This window comes from Rhinoderma darwinii, chromosome 1 (genome assembly GCF_050947455.1).
Source record: "Rhinoderma darwinii isolate aRhiDar2 chromosome 1, aRhiDar2.hap1, whole genome shotgun sequence".
Classification (NCBI taxonomy): domain Eukaryota; kingdom Metazoa; phylum Chordata; class Amphibia; order Anura; family Rhinodermatidae; genus Rhinoderma; species Rhinoderma darwinii.
This window is the reverse complement of record NC_134687.1, coordinates 317,173,676-317,199,189: the sequence shown is the minus strand read 5'-3', so window position 1 is coordinate 317,199,189 and position 25,514 is coordinate 317,173,676. Positions and strand designations below refer to the sequence as shown.

Sequence of the window (25,514 nt, the reverse complement as noted above, 5' to 3'; positions counted from 1 at the left end):
GGCTCATTATCAGTATAATGTAAGAAGCGAAGTATTGCCTAATTTTTTTATTTTTAGGTTACAGTTCAGTTCTGAAGTTGCTTTGAGGGGCCCATATATTAGAAACCCCTATCAAACACCCCATTTTAGAAACTAGACCCCTCAAAGTATTCACAACAGCATGTAGAAAGTTTATGATCCCTTTAGGTGTTTCACAGAAATTTAGAGCAAAGTAGAGGTGAAGTTGACATTTTTTTTTTTTGTCAGAAAATCCTCTTTATTCCATTTTTTTTACGACACAATTGTATTAATCAGAGAAACGTAACTTAATACGTATTGCCCAGATTCTGCTGTTTTGAGAAATATCCCACATGTGGCCCTAGTGCGGTAATGGACTGAAGCACCGGCCTCCGAAGCAAAGGAGCACCTAGTGGATTTTGAGGCCTCTTTTATTAGGCACCAAGTCCGGTTTGAAGAGGTCTTGTGGTGCCAAAACATTGGAAACCCCCCAAAAGTGACCCCAATTTGGAAACTAGACCCCTTGAGGAATCCATTGTAGTTTTCTTGGGGTGCATGCGGGTTTTTGATCAGTTTTTATTCTATTTTTCGGTGGCGCGGTGACTAAAAAACAGCAATTCTACTATTGTTTTTTTATTCTATTTTTTTTTACAGCGTTCACCGTGCACTATAAATGACTTATTCACTTTATTCTGCGGGGCGATACGATTACGGCGATACCCCATGTTTATAGTTATTTTATGTCTTATGGCGTTTGCACAATAAAATACGTTTTGTAAACAATCATTCACTTTTTGTGTTACCTTATTCTAAGAGCCAGAACTTTTTTATTTTCCAATCAATAAAGCCGTGCGAGGACTTATTTTTTGCGTAACGAACTGTAGTTTCGATCAGTACCATTTTTAGGTACATGCGACTTTTTGATCTCTTTTTATTCCACTTTTTGGGAGGTGAAGTGACCAAACAATTGTGATACGGTTTATTATTATTTTCTTTTACGGCGTTCACCGTGCGGGATAAAAACGAAATCATTTTGTAGTTCAGGCCGTTACGGACGCGGCGATACCAATTATGTATAGTTTGTTTATATATTTTTATTATTAACTGATAAGGGAAAAAGGGGGATTTTTACTATTAAAACTAATTTTCACACATCTTTTTTTAACTTTTTTTTCCTGTATTACTTTGTCCCACTAGGGGACTTGAGGACAGGAGGCCCTGATCGCTATTCTAATACACTGCACTACATGCGTAATGCAGTGTATTAGAACTGTCAGCTACTCACTGACAGCAAGCATAGTGGGTCCTGACGCTGTCAGGACCCACTAGGCTTCCGTCTATGGCATAGCCGGACGCCATTGTTTGGCGTCCAGTTGCCATAGTCACCATCGCCGGCCGCTATCTTGTAGCAGGCCGGCGATGGCAGCTTAACCCCTAAAAAGCCGCAATCTCTATAGAACGCGGCTTTTAAGGGGTTAATCAGCGGGGACACAGCGATCAGTCCCCGCTGTAGGAGCTGTGACAGCTGCTGAACAAGACAGCAGCTGTCACAGTTCCTGTATGTGTCGGGAGGACGGCCGTTACTCCCGAGACGTACTATTAGGTCATGGAGCGCGAACGCTATAGTTACCATGACCTAATAGTACGTCCAGGAGTTAAAGAAAATTTCAAAAGGCCATTTTTTTCAGGGGCCAGTTCAGTTCTGAAGTGGTTTTGAGGGCCTTATATATAGAAAACACCCAGAAGTCACCCTATTTTGAAAACTGCACCCCTCAAGGTATTCGAATCAGCATTCACAAAGTGTTTTAACCCTTTAGGCGTTTCACAGGAATTAAAGCAAAGTAGAGGTGAAATTTATACATTTTATTTTTTTTGCCGAAATGCATTCCGAATACATTTTTTTTTGTAACACAGAAGGTTTTATTAGAGAATTGCAACTCAATATTTATTGCCCAGATTCTGCAGTTTAGAAATATCCCACATGTGGCCCTAGTGTGGTAATGGACTGAAATACCGGCCTCAGAAGCAAAGGAGCACCCAGTGGATTTTGGGCCTCTTTTTAGAATATATTTTAGGCACCTTGTCAGGTTTGAAGAGGCCTTGTGGTGCCGAAACAGTGAAAACACCCCAAAAGTTACCCCATTTTGGAAACTACACCCCTCAAGGAATTTATCTAGGGGTATAGTTAGCATTTTGACCACACAGGTTTATCGCTAAATTTATTAGAAGTAGTCTGTAAAAATGAAAATCTACTTTTTCTGAAAAAACAGACATTTTTAATAATTACAAAGAATAAAGAAAATGCAAGGAATTTATCTAGGGGTTATAGTTAGCATTTTGACCACACAGGTTTTTTGCAGAATTTAGTGGAATTAGGCAGTGAAAATGAGAATAGATTTTTTTTTTTTCTGAAAAAGCATAGAAATTTTAAATTTTTACAAGGAATAAAGGAAAAAAAAAAAAACAACAGAACCACAACATTTGTAAAGCATTTTCTCCTGATTACGGCAATAGCCCATATGTAGTAATAAACTGCGGATTGGATCCATGGCAGCGCTCAAAAGGGAAGGAGCGCCATTTGGATTTTGGAGCACGGATTTTGCTGGATTGTTTCAGTGCCATGTCGCGTTTGCAACGCCCTGGAGGGACCAAAACAGTGGAAACCCCTCAAGTTACCCCATTTTGGAAATACCTCAAGGAATTTTTCTAGGGGTATAGTGAGCATTTAGACCCCACGGGTCTTTTGCAGAATTTATTAGAATTAGGCTGTGAAAATGAATATCACAATTTTTTTCCACTAAAATGTTGCATTTTCTTATTTTCACAAGGGATAAAGGAGAAAAAAAAACAAGTAATTTTTTTAAAGCAATTTCTCCCAGGTACTGAAATACACCAGATGGTCAAAAGTATTTTTTCATTAGAAATTAATTAACCCTTTCAGGACGGATCCCTTTTTTGGTTTCTTATTTTCGTTTTTCACTCCCCACCTTCCAAGAACCATAACTTTTTTATTTTTCCGTCAGTAGAGTGATGTGAGGGCTTATTTCTTGCGGGAGGAATTGTAGAATGTACTGGGAAACGAAAAAATATAGGGAAAAAAAAAAAAAAAAGTCTGATTCCATTTTTGGGGTTTTCATTTTTACAGCTTTCGCCTTGCGGTAAAAGCGAACACGACAGCAATTTTGGAGGTGTAAATTATTAAGTTTTTTACGGTGTTCACCGTGCAAGTTAAATAATGGTATAGTGTAATAGTTCGGCCTTTTACTGACGTAGCGATACCAATTTTGTTGATTTTTTTTACATTACTTGGGAAAGTATTTTTTTTTTTTTAACTTTAAACTTTTTTCTTTCTTACTACTAATAACTTTAAGGCCTCATGCACACGACCGTAGCCATCTGCATGGCTGTGATTTTCAGGTCTGCCGGCTGCGGACTCTCAGCCGCGAGCAAATCGCAGGCCATGCACATGGCCGCGGCCATTATTTTCAATGAGCCCAGACCGCAGAAGACTGCATGTCCGTTCTTTCTGCGGTGCGGGCTCCCGGGCCATGCATGGACCGTAAAAACTAGTCGTGTGCATGGCCCCATAGCAATGAACGGGGGGGGGGGGGGGGGGGTCGCAATTCTCAGGGGAATTGCGGTCGCAAAAGCACGTTCGTGTGCATGGGACCTTATTCGTCTACACATTTTATTAGTCCCTTAGGGGACTTGAACCAGCGATCATTGGATCGCTGGTACAATATACTGCAATACTAATGTATTGCAGTATATTGTTATTTTTACAGGGTTCTGTAACACCACGATCGCTGTTCCTGTCCGTTAGTCCTGGGTGTCAGCTGTAATACACAGCCGACACCCGCAGCGTTTGGAGCGGGCTCAGCATGTGAGCCCGCTCCATCCATCACCCCCGCACCATGACGTGCTATTAAGTCAGTGCGCAAAGGGGTTAATGCACAGCGGATGGTGTGAATATTGCAATTTTCCACTGATATGCCATTTTAGTGAATAATACGTTGTGCCCAGTTTGTGCCACTGAAGCCAAATACCTCATAAATCGTTAAGCGGGTTCTCTCTGGTATGGCTATGCCATATATGTGGGCGCAAACTGCTGTTTGGGCATGCTGCAGGGCTCAGAAGGGAGGGATGCCATTTGGCTTTTGGAGCGCAGATTTTGCTTGGCAGTAGTTCTGTTTGGGGTTTTGCTGGTATTTCGGTTTATGATGTGGGGGCATGTGTAAGCTGTGCGGAGTACATCAGGGCATAATAAGAGGGTAGAATAATGGGGGGGGAATAAATAATTCATAGATGTGTGGCCGGGGTCGCACTGATAAATGGCGCCCGATCTTATCCGATTTTGGAACACGCTGCACATTTTGCATCGCCATATTCTGAGAGCCAGAACGTCTATTTTTTCACCACAGGAGCCGTGTGAGGGCTTATTTGTTGCAGGACAATCAGTAGTTTTCACTGGTACCATTTTGGGGTACAGGCGATTTTTTTGATCACTTTTTAATCAATATTATTGCAAGCCGGGTGACAATATTCAAGTTTATTTTTTGCAGCGTTCACCGTGTGCTATAAATGACCATTTTACTTTATTCTGCGGGTCGATACGATTACGGCGATACCAGATGTATATAGGGTTTTTTTATGTTTTGCAGCGTTTGCGCAATAAAATCACTTTTTTATAAAATAATTTATTTTCTGTGTCACAATATTCTGAGAGCCATAACTTTTTTATTTTTCAGTCAAAAAAAGCTGTGTAAGGGCTTGTTTTTTTTGCAGGACGGGTTGTAGTTTTTCTTGGTACATGTGACCTTTTTTTCTCTCAATTTTGGGAGGGGTGGTAACCCAAAAAAAAAAAACCAATTCTGGCGTTTTTTTATTGATATTTTTTGGGGTGTTCATCGTGCGGGAAAAAACAACATTATAGTTGGGGTCGTTACGAAAGCGGTCCCAGGCGAAACACGCGTCAAGGTGCTCTTTGTTTCTGTGCCATATCTAGGCTGATGTCCATAGGTATGCTTTCTTCTTCTTGGTGATATGCCTTTTCCCTATTTTTATAGCTTTCTGTAGAGGGCTGTATATACATATATATATATATACTTGCCTATAGTTACTATTTTTGCTTGGGCTGTGTATTCATGCTGTTCTTTACAGCTGCACATGTCCTTTATATTACATGGTGTCTGTGTATTTGGCATCATTTTCTCTAGATAGGTTACTCTGTACACCCTCAGGTATTACTACATCTATACCACTCGGATGCTGTTCTTGGAATCTGACTTATTTTACCATTGTCAATATTTCTGTTATCACGTATCGTTATTTATTATGTACCAATAAAGATTTTTATATTTTATGCAGATACGTGTCAGTTATACATTCATAGGTATAAATATTGGGTGTTCTGTCCCCTTTGTTTTTTGGTTGTACTTCCACATATATGGCATCGCCATACCCGGGAGAACCCTTTTAACAATTTTTGGGGTGTGTATCTCCAGTGGCACAAGCTGGGCACAACATATTTGCCACTAAATTGGCATATCTGAGGAAAAAAAATAAATAGAATTTTTACTTTGCACCATCTGCAGCGCAATCATTTGTGTTAAAGACATGTGGGGTGAAAATGCTCGCTACACCCCTTAATGCGTGTGCATGTTCTACTGTTTTGGTCCCACAGGGGTTTTACAAATGCTACACAGCGACCAAAAACCAATCCAGCAAAATCTGTGCTCCAAAAGACAAATGGCGCTCCTTCTCTTCTGAGCCCTGCGCCAAAACAGCAGTTTATGCCCACATATGGGGTATTTCCATACTCCAGAGAAGTTGCTTTACAAAATGTTGGGTTCTTTTTTTTTTTCCTTTCCTTTTTTTTGTTGAGAAAATGAATAATTTTGCACTAAAGCTACATCTTATTGGAAAAAAAGGATTTTTATTTTCACTGCCCAATTCTAATAAATTCTATGAAACACCTGTGGGGTCAAAATGCTCACTACACCCCTAGATGAATTCCCCAAGGGGTGTAGTTTCCTAAATGGAATAACTTTTTGGGCGTTTTCATTGTTTTGTCCCCTCAGGGGCTTTGCAAATGTGACATGGCCTCCGCAAACCATTCCTGCTGAATTTGAGCTCCAAAAGCCAAATGGTGCCCTTTCCCTTCTAAGCCCTGCCATGTATCCAAACAACCGTTTATGACCACATGTGGGGTATTGTTTTACTCGGGAGAAATTGCTTTACAAATGTTGCAGTGCTTTTTCTCCTTTAGTCCTTGTGGAAATGGGAAAAAAAATAAAATTAGCTAACCCTACATTTTCTTTGAAAGGATGCAGAGTTTCATTTTCACAGCCTAATTCCAATAATGTCTGCAATAAACCTATAGGGTCAAAATGCTCACTATACCCCTAAATAATTTCCTTAAGGGGTGTAGTTTCCCAAATGGGGGTCACTTTTGAGGGATTTCCACTGTTTTGGCACCACGAGAGCCCTTCAAACCCGACATGGTGCCTAAAATGTATTCTAATAAAAAAGGAGGCCTAAAATCCAGTAGGTGCTCCTTTGCTTCTGAGGCCGGTGCTTCAGTCCATTAGCACAGTAGGGCCACATGTGGGATATTTCCCAAAACTGCAGAACCTGGGCAATAAATATGGAGTTGCGTTTCTCTGGTAAAACGATTACATTAAAATAAAAAAATCTATTCAAAATAAAATTTCTGCAACAAAACATAAAATTTGTAAATTTCACCTCTACTTTGGTTTAAAGAGGCTCTGTCACCAGATTCTCAAACCCCTATCCCCTATTGAATGTGATCGGCGCTGCAATGTAGATAACAGTAACGTTTTTGTTTAAAAACTTTCATTTTTGGGCAAGTTATGAGCTATTTTATATATATGCAAATGAGCTTTGAAATGGACAACTGTGCGTTTATTTCGTTATGTCCAACTGGGCGTGTATTGTGTTTTTAACTGGGCGTGTTTATGTGTATGATGCTGACCAATCAGTGACCAGTCAGCGTCATACGGTCATCTCCATTCATTTACAAGCAGGACAGCGTTCTTACTAGAACGATGTGCAGCCACATACACAAGTGTCCTGATAAAGAATACACATGACCTCCAGGCTGGACGTCATGTGTATTCAGAATCCTGACACTTCTGAATCTTTTCTCTGAGATTGCAGCAAGAGAAACGAAATCTCGCAAGATTACGGAGCTAAACGAGATTTTGTTTCTCTTGCGAGTCAGAAGTGTCAGGATTCTCAACACACATGACGTCTAGGCTGGATGGTCATGCATATTGATTATCAGGACACTTGATTAACGTTAATCAAGTGTCCTTATAATGAATACACATGAAATCCGGCCTGGACGTCATGTGTATTCAGAATCCTGACACTTCTGACTCTTTTCTCTGAGATTTCCAGCAAGAGATTTCGCTTCCCTTACTGGAATCTCACAGAAAAGATTCAGAAGTGTCAGGATTCTGAATACACATGATATCTAGGCTGGAGGTAAGAACACGATGCTGCTTGTAAATGAATGGAGATGAGTGTATGACGCTGACTGGTCAGCGTCATACACGTAAACACGCCCAGTTAAAAACACAATACACACCCAGTTGTCCATTTCAAAGCTCATTTGCATATATATAAAATAGCTCATAACTTGGCCAAAAATGTTTTTTAAAAAAACAAAAACAAAAAAAACAACTTTACTGTTATCTACATTGCAGCGCCGATCACATGCAATAGGAGATAAGGGTTTGAGAATCTGGTGACAGAGCCGCTTTAATTCCTGTGAAACGTTTAAAGGGTTTATAACCTTTTTAAATTCTGTTTTGAATACTTTGAGGGGTGCAGTTTTTAAAATAGGGTGACTTTTTGGAGGTTTCTAATATATATTTTCCACTAAATTTTGGTGTTTTTCACATTTAAATACTGAATGTATCGAGCAAATAATGCCAGTAACAAAGTCCAATGTGTCACGAGAAAACAATCTCAGAATCGCTTGGATAGGTTAAAGCATTCTGAAGTTATTACCACATAAAGAGAAACATGTCAGATTTGAAAAATGAGGCTCTGTCAGGAAGATCAAGAGTGGCCAAAGCGGGAAGGGGTTAACGCTTCCCTCAGAGAGCAGCATAAAATCACTGCCAGGTTCCCTTTTAAGGCCTCATTTACACGAACGTATTATACGCGCGTGCGACGCGCGTGCTTTGCACGCATGTCGTACGCACCTATATTAGTCAATGGGGCAGTTTAGACGATGCGTGAATTGCGCTCAGCGCGTGTGCGCAGAAAAAAACTCACGACATGTTCTATAATCGTGCGTTTTTCGCGCACTCACGCACCCATTGAAGTCAATGGGTGCGTGAAAACCACGCATGCCGCACGGAAGCACTTCCGTGCGAACTGCGTGATTCGCGCAAGAGCTGTCAAACTCCTGAATGTAAACAGAAAAGCACCACGTGCTTTTCTGTTTACAAACATCCAAACGGAGTGTCAAATTCGAGATGAGCGCACCGAACTTCACCGGGTTCGGCCAAACTCGTTTTGACCGAAACCGGTAAAAAATGTTCGGGTACGCGACGTCAGGAGACAGTCACTGTCCACGGTGCTGAAAGCGTTAAACTGGTTCAGCACCATGGACAGTGACTTCCGCTCCGAAAATCCATGAACCTGTAAAAAAAAAAAAAAGACGTTCTGACTTACCGATAACTCCGGTCCGACCTCCCGGGATGACAGTTCAGTCAAAGTGACAGCTGCAGCCAATCACAGGCCAAGAACAGGCTGCAGCCAATCACAGGCCAAGAACAGGCTGCAGCCAATTACAGGCTGCAGCGGTCTCATGGACTGCGGCGTCATCCTGGGAGGTGGGGCCGGATGACGAGAGAGGGACGCGTCACCAAGGCAACGGCCGGGAGCCTGGACTGGGGGAAGCAGGAAGTTCTTGGTAAGTATGAAAGTCTTTTTTTATTCACAGGTTGGTGTATATTGTGTTCGGCATTCACTGTCGAGGGTGCTGAAAGAGTTACTGCCGATCAGTTAGCTCTTTCAGCACCTTGGACAGTGACGGGCGTCGACTAGCCTCATCTCTATGATGGCGGCTGCGCGAAAATCACGCAGCCGTGCATCATACACGGATGACACACGGAGCTGCCAAGTGCCTTTTGCGCGCGCAAAACGCAGCGTTTTTTGCGCGCGCAAAATGCACACGCTCGTGTAAATGAGGCCTAAGGCACAGTTACCGGCAAACAAAACTATATCTATCGCAATGTATAACATGTCAACTGTTCCGGTATATAGAAACGACAGTGCGTTCAGGTGAACTAATGTGTAAGACAGGGATCTCAAACTCGGCCGGGTAAATGGGCTGCACATACAAAAAAAAAAAGTGAAGTTGACAGGCCACATTACTTTCAAATTTGATAAAATACAAAAATATTGTTGATCAATTTGTTATTTGAACAACTATAATAAAACTACATTACTATAACACCGCTGGGTCTAAACTTACCAGAATTCTGCGCATTTACTCCACGTGCTTATTTTGGCAATCCAGTTTAAGGGTCAGTTCACACAGTTTTGTTTTTTACGCAGAAACCACATCGGAAAACGCGCCAAAAATGCCTCCCATTGATTTCAAATGGGAGGCAGGGGAGTTTTTTTCCCTGCTCGCGGGAAAAAAAGGGATATGCACTATCTTTGGGGGTTAACGACTCTGACCTTCCATTGACAATGGGAAGCAGAGAAAGCGTATTTCGTTAAGTTTTTTTGCCTGCGGCACTCAATGGCCGTGGGCGAAAATCAGCGTGCAGGCAGAGCTAAATCTGCCTCAAAATTCCAAACTGAATTTTGAGGCAGATTTTCTGGCTACAAGAAAACTCGTGTGAACGCAGACTACGGCCCTGTTCACACGGAGTATTTTGACGAGCCTTGGAGCGGAAACCGCTCCGCAAAATTTGTCAAAAACACCTCCCATTGATTTAAGAGGGGGGGAGTGCGCTACTTTGGCCTGATCACCCGCTGTCAGTAGGAAGCAGAGGACAGCTTCAGGGGTCGAGTGTTTGAGACCTCAGGTGCAAGATGTGCCAGTCCATGCTCATGTCCACTTTCCCAGCTGCAGAAAATGACAAGGGAACTATGGGAAGATGGAGTGACAGGTGACAGCAGGGAGGGCATGGGATTAAAGAGGCTCTGTCACTAGATTTTGCAGCCCCTATCTGCTATTGCAGCAGATAGGCGCTGCAATGTAGATTATAGTAATGTTTTTATTTTTAAAAAAACGAGCATTTTTGGCCAAGTTATGACCATTTTTGTAATTATGCAAATGAGGCTTGCAAAAGTCCAAGTGGGTGTGTATTAGGTGCGTACATCGGGGCGTTTTTAATACTTTTACTAGCTGGGCGCTTTGAAGAGAAGTAACATCCTCTTCTCTTCAGAACGCCCAGCTTGTGACAGTGCAGATCTGTGACGTCACTCACAGGTCCTGCATCGTGACGGCCACATCGGCAGCAGAGGCTACAGTTGATTCTGCAGCAGCATCAGCGTTTGCAGGTAAGATCGACTTACCTGCAAACTGTAATCATGTTTTCAGTACAGGACAGTAGTTCCACAGAGAGACAGGGACTCCTAGCGTCGTACATAACTATGATGCTAGGAGCCCGGCTCTCTGCAGTGTGTTCGGTCCGGGAAATGTGGCCGACGTACGGAACGTATATCACGGATTGAACACGCTCGTGCGTGGGAGGCCTTGTCAGCTGTGAACTACAAAGACAGAAAAAGGTCATAAGCATGCAGGAAACTATAGCATAGAGACCATGCAACATATTTATCAAGGCATTGCACCATCACACACCCCAAACCGTACTCACAGCAGATTTTTCACAATGGAATAATTGCAGAAAATCCACAGTGTATTAGAGCATGGGCAGACATGGTGTATTTCTGCAGACACTGTCCGCATCAATGCCGCACATAATCTGCGTTGCAGATTCTGTTGCGACTATGCCTAAAATGTGCAGTAAATTGATGCGGATTAGTCGTTGCGTATTCAGGTGAAGAGTACTTCCTGCTGTCTTTTAAAACATTCCATCTCAGTCTGAGTATAGACCTCAAAACACATAGGTCCAGCCAGAATGATGAAATATCCTGTTCGCAAAACCAATCCGCAACGCAACACACATAATATCTGCGGATTTCATTGCGGAATGTTGAACCTCCATTCAAGTCAATTGAGAAATTCCGCAACAGCCAGTGTATGCTGCGGACACCAAATTCCACACCGCAGCAGAGTTTTCCACCATGTCAGCACGAATCCAACTGAAAAGGTGTGGAAACCAGTGGAGAAAATGTCGCTGCGCATTTCCAGAGCAATTCCACCACGTCTGTCCATGCCCTTACAGTAGCAGCAGTGTGGCATCATTGCCTCTCCACATTACACTAGTTTTTTGTAGCAAAGAAAGAAAAAAAAAAAAAAAAAAAGTGAAGTTCACATGATTGGCTAGAGATTTTCAATAAAAAAAATGAAGCGCCGGGCCATAAGGACGTTCTAGATGCCGGATGATACAAGCCTATTCATGGCTAGCCCCCAGATTTGCTGGTAGCCGTGATCCTGGCAGTGACCTGTACTTCTATCAGAACCCCACAAAGCCCCTGCTGAAGATGAACAGAACAACAAAAACAAGCTGCCGGTTATACAATGGAGCTACAGACAACCCCTCTGCACAAATGACGCCACATAAACAATACATGCATGATATTCCTCGCAGTAATAATGCTTTTAGAACATATTTGGAGCACAGGGAAACCGAAGGTCAGCACACACCCAACGGCTTACACGCCGCTACATAACCACTGCTGTATACATTGGTCACCGACCTGTCACTGGTTCCTCACAAGCCGGTCAGCTGGTTATACAACAGCCACTGAACTCCAGGACGCTGGGCAGAGCCTGACTGCTACGTCTGGTGGAGTGAACATTTAAATTTACCGGGGAACAAAGACGACTTCCGGCCGGAGAACGCAGTAACCAATCGAATCAAACCTCGGGAGCCAAGCCCTGAGCTGCGGCGCTATGCATGCCGGGAGGGAGGTCAAGCAAACCTGCGCAATGCAATATGGGAGTGTGACGGCCTAGAAGCGCCATGATGGTGCTGGAATAAAAGCTAAATGTAATGTCTTCTATATAGTGCCATCGCCCCGATACTGTCCTGCTCTACAGCGTTAAACAGCCGCTGTAGTCTAAACATGTATTCGTTTTTACATATTTAATGTACAGAGAAACAAGTGCACTTTAGCTTCTCATGCACTGTCTATGCTGACAGAACGGGCTAAGTACATAAATTCCTATGTACACTTAAAATAACTACAATTCCACCACCCCATACACACCCAAAAAATCATTACCTTTTTTAACTGGCTTCAAAATTTACAACAGTAAGCCCTCATAATAGTGTGTCTGCCACATATGCCCCGATACGTGTATCAGCCACAGATGCCCCAAAACAGTGTGTCAGCTACAAATGCCCCGATAAGGGCCCAGGTTGTTCCCCCACCTTCCTACCACCACTTTTCTGTTCTAGCAGGTTTAATTCTGGTTAAATAGTTCTGTTGGTATGAATAAATTGACAACAGGTTGTTACCACTCTCTTTGTCAATGGGGTATATCCCTACACAATCTGCCACTGTCCAATAATCGCTGACAGTATCCGTCCGTGTAGGGACACATCCTCCCGACAAGGGGAATGGTAACACACTTGCCAATTAGGCTGAGGTTATACAGAGACTTTTTGCAGCGCTACTTGATCGTGTGACAGCTGTAGTCTCCAGTGGCGTAACTACCGCTGTAGCAGCAATAGCGGCTGCTACGGGGCTCGCGGCATGAGGAAGCCCATGGCGCCCGCTGTCACATGCCGGTAAGGCTGCTAGCAGCCGCTATGGCTGCTACAGAGGGAGCGACGCCACATTCAATAGTATCTGCATCCTTAGGACGCAGATACTATTGAATACTACGGCAGAGCAGGGAAGTATCTCCCCGCTCTGCCATTAAAGGGTTTGTCTCACAAAACACATGTATCCCCTATCCACAGGATAGGAGATACATGTGCATACTTGCCAACTGTCCCGAATTACTGTCCTGGGACTTGTCCCGGCAACTGCTACATTCAATTGTATCTGCATCCTCAGGACGCAGATACAACTGAATACTATGGCAGAGCAGGAAACTATCCGCTTCCTACTCTGCCATTCAATCCTCCTGGAGCGAAATCCCCGGCCAAAGCTTTGCCGATGCCCTGCCCAGGGATTCCGCTGCAGGAGGTGCCACTGATGGCACTGCCCTTATATATGACAGTGAAGTCAGGGCTCTCTCTATTAGCAGAACTCCCGGCCAGGGTGTCAACAACGCTTTGGCCAGGGATTCCTGCACTCCAGAAGTAGCCTATGACTTCACTGTCCATATAAGGGCAGTGACGTCAGGGGCCCCTCCTGCACTGGAATCACTGGCCAGAGCATTGCCGACCCCTGGCCGGTGATTCTGCTCATAGAGGGAGCCACTGACGACGTCACTGTCCATTAATGGACAATGAAGTCAGGGGTTCCTCCTGGAGCGCCAGAATCCCCGGCCAGGGTTTTGCTGATGCCTGGCCGGGGTTTCCACTCATAGAGGGAGCCACAATGGCTCTATCTACAGGGAGTGGGTGTGGGCCAGCTACAGAGGGAGTATGCGGCACTATCTACGGGGAACTATGTGGCACTATATACAGGCGAAGTATGTGGCACTATAAACAGGGGGAGTATGTGGCACTATCTACAGGGAGGTGTGTGGCACTATCTACAGGCGGGCTGTGTGCGGCATCTACATGGGGGCTGTGTGTGGCATCATCTACAGGGGGTGTGGCATCATCTACAGGGGGTGTGCGGCATCATCTACAGGGGGTCTGTGTGGCATAATCTACAGGGGGCTTGTGCGCATGTGTGGCCAGCGCTCCATTCATTTCCATGGAGCTTCCGGACATACAAGCCGGACACAGACCCGGCATGTCCTATGCTTCTCATGGAGGACTTCGGGGGACTTTCGGTTCTCGGGGGAATTTCGGTTTCCCGTTCTCCTTATCGCTGAGGGTCCCATAGGTTGGACCCCCAGTGATCACACATGTATCCCCTATCCTGTGGATGGGGGATACATGTGTTTTGTGGGGCTACAGGCGTTTTTTTTTCTTTTGGGGGGTTGAGGCTGTATGGCGCTATCTACAGGAGAAGGGGACAGTGAAGTCAGGGCTCTCTCTATGAGCAGAATTCTCAGCCAAGGCGTCAACAAAAATTATTTATGTACTGCATTATTATACTCTCTTATTATGCCCTAATGTACTCCGCACCGCTTACATATGCCGCCACATTATAAACTGAAATACCAGTGAAACCCCAAAAAGAACCCACATTGATAGATATATTCACATTCTTCTCCTCTTCTGCACATTCGCGCGCACACACGCTCTCCTCTCTCCAGACTTTTCCGTGACACTGTTCGTAGGTGATTGGACAGTGTCACAGCGATGTTACACGTCGCTTTGCCAATTATCGACCCATTGACAGTTCAGGGGGCTATTTAAATATCGGGCGCCAAATATTACGGCACCGATCTCTAAATAACGAAGGAGGGTAGAATTTTTTTTTAAAGTGCCCCAGAGTTTGTGCAGCCCTCCCCATTACATGCTGCACTCAGCTGTACATGTATGGGGAGGTGAAAGGTTCTCTTTAAAGGAAAGGTGTTATAATAATTTCATTTTTTTTTATTTGATAGTTTATTGAAGTTTTACTTTATGGGCCAATTTTTCCTAATTATTTTAATATGTTCTCTAAAGTAACTATTTTCTTCATATGTTTGTACTTCTGTATTTTTATTTTTCATACTGCTAATTATTGTTTTGCAGGTTCCGCTGGACCATTTGGACTACGTCGTAGATTCGTTGGACTACCCCGCTGATTTAAAGTGTAGCTACACGTTCGACAAACTTCTGACATGTCATAGTGACATGTCAGAAGTTTGGATTGGTGGGGGTCCGAGCACTGAGACCCCCACCAATCGCTAGAATGAAGCAGCTGAAGGTGTCATGTGAGCGCTCAGCTGCTTCGTGTCTGTTCGGCTATTTCCGGAAATAAATGTATCGGTGAATACAAAGTCTATGAGTCTGTACTCCGATACATAGGCTTTCCGGAAAAAGCCGAACAGACACGAAGCAGCTGAGCGCTCACACGACTGCTTCAGCTGCTTCGTTCTAGCGATTGGTGGTGGTCTCAGTGCTCGGACCCCCACCAATCCAAACTTCTGACATGTCACTATGACATGTCAGAAGTTTGTCGAATGTTTAGCTACACTTGAAGCTTTTTTTCAATAAAATGGTAAAAGTGGATTGTGTGGAAGAGTTAGTTCAATAAAACTTTTTTTTTATGTCTCTGTTTTTAAATACTTCATTACCGCCTTAGTAATGACAGCTGTCTGATTGAGAGTGTCCATTACTAAGAAGGGGCTTAGTGATAGCCAGTAAAAAGGCTAGCACTAACCCCCTATTATTACCCCGCTACCCACCACCACCAGGAGTACCGGGAAGAGCTGGGTACAATCCAGTACCCAACCATCTGAAGTGAAGGGTACTGGGGTGGGAGCAGGCTGGTACTATCAGGCTAGGAAGGGCCAAAACCATGGCCCTTCCCACCCTGGTGATGCTAGGCTGCTGCTGCTTTATTGTATCTGGCTGGTTATGAAAAATGGAGGGAACCTCACTTAATTTTTTTAAATTTATGTTAAAAAAATGACGTGGGGTTCCCCCTATTTTTCATAACTAGCCAGATACAATAAAGCAGCTGCAGCCTATCATTACCAGGGTTGGAAGGGCCACGTTTTTTGGCCCTTCCCAGCCTGATAATACCAGCCTGCGGTCGCCCCGCTGCCTATCCGTCGTGTCAGATGGTCAGGTACTGGATCGTACTCAGCTCTTCCCGGTATCCCTGGCGGCAGTGGGAACCAGGGTAATAATAGGGGTTAGTGATAGCCTTGTTACTGGCTAATGCTAAGCCCCAGCCTTAGTAATTGAATGCTGTCAATCAGATCTCAGCCCTAAGGCCATAATAAAATATTTAAAAAAACAGACATAAGAATTATTTTTTTATTGAGATCAAAACTCCCCCATGCAACCCTCTTTCACAATTAAAAAAAAAAAAAAAAAGTAGATAATCGAAGTAGTCCAATGAATCTACGACGTAGTCCAATTAATCTACGACGTAGTCCAATGAATCTACGACGTAGTCCAAACGGTCCAGCGGAACCTACCAAAAAAACGTTAGCAGTATAAAAATGTAAAAAAATTAAATTTGCCACAATAGAAACTAGAGGTCAAGGAAAAATAATTCCCCTTCATGTAACTCTGCTACCTATCAACTGAAAAGTCATCCACCAGAGTGAAAAATGTTTCCCCATGGCGGAGGCGGAGTACATGAAAGTCTAATTCCCAGGTGAGGCTTTCTTGTACTCCGCTAACAAGAAACGTTTTTCCTCCTGACAGTTGATTTTTCCGCTGACAGGTAGCAGAGTTCTTCTGTAGCGGTGTTTGGGGGGAAAACTCGCCAATTGCCCAGTGTCCCCAGAATGGGCCGCTACTCTTGGTCGAGTGCTGTGTGCTTGCCCCCCAGACTAAAATTTGCCAGCCAACCCCTGGCCATTGGCTCCCTGCTCCGCCGTTTGCTCTTGTAGGCCACAGCCTGGTTTAGGCCTGAGGCCTGCAAGAGATCGGGAGCACGCTGATGACGTCAACTGCCCGGCACGATGATGTCACTGCATCATGCCGTCCACGCCGGGCCACTGAATTCAGTTAAAAATCATAAGTCAATTAGGTAATAAAAAGGGGGCATAGAAGATGTGTTAAACCATTTTCAGTGATAATGCTGCATTGTTGATCTATGATACTAAAGTAAAGAAGAATTCTTTAAATCTTTTCTATACATTAAACAGCACTTTAACAAATAAACAACAAATGTTTTCCTATTTAAAAATTTTTTTATATATATATTGCGTGTTTGTTGTGTAAAGCTAGTAATGAGAAAACTCTGATAGATTTGGGTGGGGGGGGGGCGTCTTTTTATAGTTCGCCTCAGGTAGCAAAGGGGCTAGGTTCACCCCTGCATGGAGTCCACTGCCACAAGAAGTTGATCCTGTCTAGCTCAGAGATCCTGCAGGTCCGTCTGCATGGCTTGGGAGGGTGACATGCATTTGAATTGACCAGCGGAGTCCATCGCCACAGTGTATTGTCACGATGCGGGGTGTGGACCCACTGGGCCGTACCGCGTAGCGGGATGGCAGCTGGCCAAACAGGTAAGTACAGAGTCTATAGTTCAGAGAGGTTACCTGAGGCAATGTAGACAGTAGCAAGGCAGGCATGGCTGACCAGGCGGCAGGTAGACGTCAGGCCTGGCGTAGCAGAACATGCGTGGAATGAAGCACAACACGGCAACAGCTCAGCACGGCACTAGATCAGGATAGCACAGGAACAGGAAACAGGATACAGGAACAGGGAACACTAGGAAACTGGAAGACACTAGGGGACCATTAGCAAGACAAACTTTGAGTAACGAACAACGCTCTGGCAAAGAACAAGAGGGCAGAGCTCCTTTTATAGCCCAGAACCTTCTGGGCTAGATTGCAGGCTTCCTGCAATTATGCGCGCACTGGACCTCTAAGACCGTACACACGCGGGGCGTGCGCGCCCTCCGGAGACAGTCTCGATACCCAGGAGTGAGTGCCGGCGCCTCACAGGAGGACGACGCTGCAAGGAACTCAGATGTCCATGGCTTCGGCCGTCGAGGAGTAAGTCAGAACAACGGGCCTTGGCCATAGACGTTACAGCTAGCATTACCAGGGTGGGAAGACCCCTAGATTTTGGGCTTTCTCAGTATAATGATACCAGCCTGTGGCCGCCCCAGTGCCCCGACCATCACTTCAGATGGTCGCGGATCGTACCCGACTCTTCCTGATACCCCTACTGGCAGTGGGTATATGGTAATAATGGGGGGTTACTGCAAGCCTTTTCACCGGCTAACACTAAGGGCCAACTTAGTGATGGACGCTGTCAATCAGAGAGTAGCCATTACTAAGGCGATAGTAATACAATTAAAGAGAAACACAGACACACAAAAAAAATATTTTACTGAAATAAAAAACCTACACAACCTTCGTTAACCATTTTATTTGAAAATAAAAAACATTGTAATCTAATTGCTCCTCAAATCCGAACTAGTCCAACAATCAAACCTGTAAAAAAACCACAATCTGACTCAAAAGAAAACCAATAGTAACACATAAAATAGCAAAACAATTATTACTTACTTTCCTGGGTCCAGCACTGAGACCCCCACCGATCGCTTGAACGAAGCGGCAGAAGCGCTCGGGTGAGTGCTGAGCCTCTTGGTTTCTGATTGGCTTTTCTCAGAAAGCCGATGTAACGTGTACGGACTCAATAGAACGTCTATGAGCCCGTACACTAAGGGTATGTTCACACGCAGAGTCAAAAAGTCTAAAAATAGGGAAAACAGCCCCTGATGTTCAGACGTTCTTTGAGCAAGCGTTTTCGCAGCGTTTTTTTACGGCTGTTTTTGGAGCTGTTTTCAATAGAGTCTATGAGAAAACGGCTCCAAAAACGTCCCAAGAAGTGTCCTGCACTTCTTTTGACGAGCCGTCATTTTACGCGCTGTATTTTGACAGCAACACGTAAAATGACAGCTCGTCTGCACAGAACAGCGAAAGACCCATTGCAAGTAATGGGCAGATGTTTGCCGACGTATTGGAGGCGTCTTTTCAGGTGTAATTCGAGGTGTAAAACGCCTCCATTACGTCTGAAAAGAGGTCGTGTGCACATACCCTATCTTCTCAGCTTTCCGAACAAAGCCGATCAGAAACAAAGCGGTTTAGCGCTCACACGACTGCTTCTTCCACTTCGTTTTAGTGATCGTGGGGGTCTCTGCTCGGACCCCCACCTATGTAAAGTTCTGACCTGTCACTATGACATGTCAAACGTTTTTTAAAAGTTAAGTTACTCTTTAATTGATCACTGTAAGCAAAGTCCTAAAATAGCCTAAAACATACATTTTATTTAGTTAATTCGATAAAAATTAACAATTTAAATACTGACCCAAAGTGCACAAGTACTATTGTTTTAACCCCTTAATGACCGGGCATGTTTGTACCTTAATGACCAAGCCAGATTTGTCAAATCTGGTATGTCTGACTTTATCAGAGAATAACTCTGTGAAAGTTTTGAATATCCAAGTAATTCAGACATTGTTTTTTCGTCACATGTTGTACTTTATTTTAGTGGTAAAAGTAGACTGATACAATTTGCGGAAATTATTAAAAAATAGAAAGATTGAAGAAATTTTGTAAAAATTACCATTTTCCCCTATTTTTAACTGCAATATGTCACATATGTACACACATACTCTACAATTTTTTTTATTAAATATATATTTCTATCTCTTTACTCTATTTTGGCAGCACTTTTGAAAAAATAAAACAAATTTTCAGCAATTTAGAGGACTTACAAATTGAATAATAATTTTATAAATTTTGAAGTACATTTTGTTTTCCTGCACCAAGCCAGGTTTTCAGAGGCTCATAGGTCTCAGATTGATGGAAACCCCCACAAATGACCCCATTTAGAAAACTAGACCCCTTAAGGTATTTACCTAGGGGTATAGTAAGTATTTTGACCCCACAGTTTTTTGCTAAATTTGATACATAGCAGGTGAAAAAAAAAAAATTCACTTTTTTTCATAAAAGTATCAGTTTGAAGACCAATTTCTTTGTAAAGCGACCATGAGAATGAAGAAACACACCACAAAATCTATCACCCTGTTTCTCCTGTTTTCAAAAATACCCACATTGTGGCCCTAATGCGTTGTTTGGAAACACGGCAGGGCCCCAAAGGAAGGGAGCACCCGGAGGCTTTCAGGACTCATATTTTGCGTGAAAATGTTTTAGGCCCCACTGTACATTTGGAGAGGCTTTGAACTGCCAGAACGATAGAAACTCCCCATAAACGACCCCATTTAGAAAACTAGACCCCTTAAGGTATTTATCTAGGGGTATAGTTAGCATTTTGACCACACAGGTTTTTCGCTAAATATATTGGAATTAGTCTGTAAAAATTAAAATGTACTTTTTTTCTGAAACAACATAGAAATTTTTATTATTTACAAGGAATAACGAAGAAAATGCACCCCAACATTTGTAAAGCAATGTCTCCCGATTACGACAATACCCCATATGTGGTAATAAACTGCTGTTTGGACCCACAGCAGGGCTCAGAAGGGAAGGAGCGCCATTTGGATTTATGATTTTGCTGGAATGGTTTTCGGTGCCATGTCGCATTTGCAATGCACTGGAGGGACCAAAACAGTGGAAACCCACCAAAAGTGACCCCATTTTGGAAAAACCTTCAAGGAATTTTTCTAGGGGTATAGTGAGCATTTACACCCCACGGGTCTTTTGCAGAGTTTATTAGAATTAGGGTTCGAAAATTAATATCAAAACTTTTTCCACTAAAATGTTGCATTTTCTCATTTTCACAAGGGATAAAGGAGGAAAAAAACAACCATTTTTTATAAAGCAATTTCTCCCGAGTACGGAAATACCCCACATGTGATCATACGTTTTTTCATTAGAAATGAATTAACCCTTTCAGCACTGATCCATTTTTTGCTTTCATATTTTAGATTTTCACTCCCCGCTTTCCAAGAGCCATAACTTTTTTATTTTTCCATCAATAGAGCGGTGTGAGGGCTTATTTCTTGCGGGAGGAGCTGCAGTTTTTATTGGTACCATTTTTTGGTACATAAAAAGGGATTCAAAAGTTGTATTACATTTTTTTTTTTAGAGCGAAGGTGACAAAAAAAAAAACAGCGATTTTGGCGGTTTCAATTATTATTTTTTTTAAGGTGTGCACTGTGCAAATTAAATAATGGTATATTGTAATAGTTCGGACTTTTACGGACGTAGCGATACCAATTTTGTTCATTTTTTTTACATTACTTTAGAAGAAAAATGCGAAAAGGTGTTTTGTTTTTTTAACTTTTAAAAAAAAAAATTCTCACTACTAATAACTATAATTCTTCTACACATTTTATTAATCCCCTTAGGGGACTTGATCCAGTGATCACTGGATCACTGGTACAATATACTGCAATACTATTGTATTGCAGTATATTGTTATTCTTACAGGCTTTTGTAACTGAGCGATCGCTGTACCTGTCCGTTAGTACCGAGGGGGCCTGCTGTAATACACAGCCGACACCCGCAGCGTATGGAGCGGGCTCAGCACGTGAGCCCGCCCCATACATCAACCCCCGCACCATGACGGGAAATTATGTCATAGTGCGCAAAGGGGTTAATGCGCAGCGGATGGTTCAAAGTGAAAATTGCAATTTTCCTCTGATACGCCATTTTAGTGCATAATATGTTGTGCCCAGTTTGTGCCACAGAAAACAAATACCTCATAAAACGTTAAGCGGGTTCTCTCGGGTCTGGCGACGCCATATGTGTGGGCGCAAACTGCTGCTTGGGCACGCTGCAGGGCTCAGAAGGGAGGGAATGCCATTTTGCTTTTGGAGCGCAGATTTTGCTTGGTAGTTTTTCTGTTTTGGGTTTCGCTGGTATTTCAGTTTATAATGTGGGGGGCATATGTAATCTGTGCGGGGTACATCAGGGTATATGTAATCTGTGCGGAGTACATCAGAGCATAATAAGAGGGTATAATAATGCGGTAAATAAATAATATTTCATAGATCTGTGGCCAGTGTCGCACTGATAAATGGCGCCCGATCTTATCCGCTTTTGGAACACTCTGCACATTTTGCATAGCCATAATCTGAAAGCCAGAACTTTTTTATTTTTTCACCACCGGAGCCCTGTGAGGGCTTATTTGTTGCGGGACAATCTGTAGTTTTCATTGGTACCATTTTGGGGTACATGCGATTTTTTTTTGATCACTTTTTATTCAATTTTTTTGCAATCCTGAGAAAAAAACAGGAATTCTGACACCGTTTTTTAGGTTTTCTTTTTGCTGCGCTCACCGTACGCTATAAGTGACATTTTTACTTTATTCTGCGGGTCGGTACGATTACGGCGATACCATATGTATATAGGTTTGGTCCTTTTTTTTAGCGTTTGCACAATAAAATGACTTATTTATAAAAAAAAAAAAAATTCTGTGTCACCATATTCTGAGAGCCATAATTTTTTTATTTTTTAGTCAAAAAAGCTGTGTAAGGGCTTGTTTTTGCGGGACGGATAGAAGTTTTTATTGGTACTATTTTTGGGTACATGCGACTTTTTGATCACTTTTCATTCTTTATTTAGGGAGCGGTGGTGACCCAAAAAATTGTGATTCTGTCATAGTTTTTTATTGATTTTTTTTGGGGTGTTCATCGTGCGGGAAAAATAACATTACAGTTTTATAGATGGGGTCGTTACGAACGCGGTGATATAAAATATGTGTACTTTTTTAACGTGTTCATTTTTTTTCTATAATAAAAGTCTTATTATAGAGAAAAAAGCATTTAGTGTTTATAGAACTTATAACTTTTATTTTTACACTTTTTTTAAAACATTTTTATTACTTTTTTTACTTGTCCCACTAGGGGACACTTAGACTTGCAGCTTTGATCGCTGCTAGAGTACATTACACTACACACGTAGTGTAATGTACTCCAACTGTCATTGTGACGTAACTGTCACTCTGACAGGAAGCCTCGGAGGACCGGCAGGAGGCTGCTCCTCCGAGGCATCCGTACATGGCAACACGGAGGTCATTATCTGACCTCCGATTGCCGTGACAAGCATCGGTAGCCCCCACGATCACTTCGTGGGGGCTGCCGATGTGCTTCAAACCACTTAAATGTGGCGACGGCAATCCGTCGCCGCACTTAAGGTGTTAATTGCCGAAAGCAGCGGCGATAGTCCGGCGAGACTGACGCTGTGACGTCACTTCCTCCCGCAGGTCCTTGACCAGAGAGACGGAAGAGTGAACAGACATCACCTCCAGTCTTCCATCGCTCCAGTAAAGAACTTGCGGGATGAAGTGATCCCGTGAGTCCTTCACTGGAGCGAAGGAAGATTTAAATTCGGATAAACGTCCTGGCACGACTGGAGGTGATGTCTGTTCACTCTTCCGTCGCTCTGGTCAAGGACCTGCGGGAGGAAGTGACGTCACAGCGTGATCTCGCAAGATCACACTGTGCTGTGGATCAAGCTCGGCTGGAATGAAGAGAAGTGTATGACACAGATTGGTCAGCGTCATACACTTTTCTAGACAACACCCACTTGGTCAAAAGTAAAAAAACGCCCAGTTGGGCATTAAGAACAAATTTGCATAAATCTCAAAATGTTCATTACTTGGTAACAAAAAATGTTTAAAAAAAAAAAAAAAAACCCCAGTAGTTTTCTACATTAAAGCGCCTATTAGATTCGGTAGGAGATAGGGCAGTTATAAACTGGTGACAGAGCCTCTTTAAGATGTGCCATGCTGATAGACTTCTACCCAAAAAGACTGAATGTTGTCATAAAGTCAAAGGGTAATTCAACAATGTATTAGTTTAAGGGTCTGTATATTTATGCAACAACATTATTTTTGTTCTTTATTTTTATTTTTCCACCCTAAAATATTTCAGTTTGTTTTTCCAATATAATTGTACAGATTATAGGTGACATTAAAGGTGGAAAAAGTTCTGAAATTATTCATCTTGGACTGACTTTGTAACATGCCAAAAACCTGGCATTTTAACAGGGGTGTGTAGACTTTTTATATCCACTGTATATATCCACTGTATATTGATATATAGAGAGAGATAGTGTGAGAATAGCCTCCAGTAGCTGAGCAGTCACTCCTGCCTAGCTGTAAATATTCAGGGAGATGTATCAAAACTGCTGCAAATAAAGTGGAGTAGTGCCCATGGAAACCAATCAGGTCACTGCTTTCATTTTCCAAATAGCCTGTGAAAAATGAGAGATGGAATCTGATTGGTTACCGTTAGTAACAGCTCCACTTTTCCTTTGCACAAGTTTTGCTCCCCTAATGTGTTACCTTTCACTGAACAGCCAATAAGAAATGAAAGGAGTATTTCCAATGCAGACATTTATCGAATATCCACAGACCACAGGGTATGCCATAAATCAGGGGCGTAGCTAGGGGGGGGGGGCAGGCGGGGCATGTGCCCCGGGCTCAACTTAGAGTGGGGCGCCAGCGCCACCTCCTCCTGCACTATAATTGTACCTGCGTCTATAGGACACAGGTACAATTAGAAGCAATGAATGGCCGGGTACGTTCCGTGCCCGGCCATTCAGCTCTTTTCTACGAGTGAAGCAGTATCACGCTTCCGTCGCTGAAAGGCGCTGTCTGACAGGGAAAGTCATTCTGCCCAGCCAATCAGCGCCTTTCATAGACGCTTCATTCAGCCCCAGGAGACCTGCGCAGAAGAGAGCAGGTCTCCATTGCTGCGGGCCGGCGTGGGAGCGGGATTAAGGTGAGTTTAAATCGTTTGTTATTTTATTGTAATAAAAAAGTTACATAGTTACATAGTTAGTACGGCTGAAAAAAAGACACATGTCCATCAAGTTCAACCAATGGACGGGAAAAGGGATGGGAAAAATTTCTACACATAGGAGCTAATATTTTTTTTGTTCTAGGCAATTATCTAACCCTTTTTTAAAGCCATCTACTGTCCCTGCTGTGACCAGCTCCTGCGGTAGACTATTCCATAGATTCACAGTTCTCACAGTAAAGAAGGCTTGTCACCTCTGCATGTAATGACAAGGTAGGGAGACAGACAAGTGAGCCCTAATCTACCCGCCACTCAGTCCCTGCCTACTTGCCACGACTCGCCCTAGGCAACGGGGTACAACTGGGCGACAGTCCCTACGCTCAATAAGTGCACGACAGACAAACAGACAAGGGACACAGAAGCAAGGGAAAAGGGGCAGTTGCCCACGGCAACACCGTGAGCAACAAGAGTGGTGAACGAGCCGAGTCAAACCAGTAGTGTACAAGGTACCAAACGCAGAGCAGGAGAGTAGTGAACAAGACGAGTCAAACCAGGAGTGTACGAGGTACCAAAAGCAGAGCAGGAGAGTAGTGAGTAAGCCAGGGTCAATATGAAGCAGGGTCAAATAGTTCAAGAAGCTGCAGCAGGGCCAGGAAACCAAACGAGAAGAATCACAAGCAAGGAGGAACAGGAAAGGCAGGTATAAATAGACAGAGGGCGGGAGCTAGCTCCGTCTGGCCAGGCTGTGATAGGCTCTCCCACTCCTAACCCTGCCATCCTGAGTGGTGGAAGATGGAGTCAGTCTCACAGACATAGAAGCAGGTGCAGACTGATTACCTATGGGCGTAGATACAGCAGCTGTGCCTGGCAGATCCTTAACAACTATAGTCCTTAATTTACCCATTAGACGTCTATGAGGGACAGTGTCAAATGCC

The 25,514-nt window shown here is 43.3% G+C and overlaps 1 protein-coding gene across 1 annotated transcript in view; it reads right to left on the bottom strand.

Moving 5' to 3' along the window:
* The window catches only part of MELK (maternal embryonic leucine zipper kinase), a 93,684-nt gene extending 81,628 nt beyond the window's left edge, over nt 1-12,056 (bottom strand). Inside the window, exon 1 of the mRNA XM_075851389.1 lies at nt 11,875-12,056. The gene's annotated coding sequence lies outside the window, so the exon portion shown is untranslated. The remainder of the gene's footprint in view (nt 1-11,874) is intronic.
* Nucleotides 12,057-25,514: the final 13,458 nt, after the last annotated feature.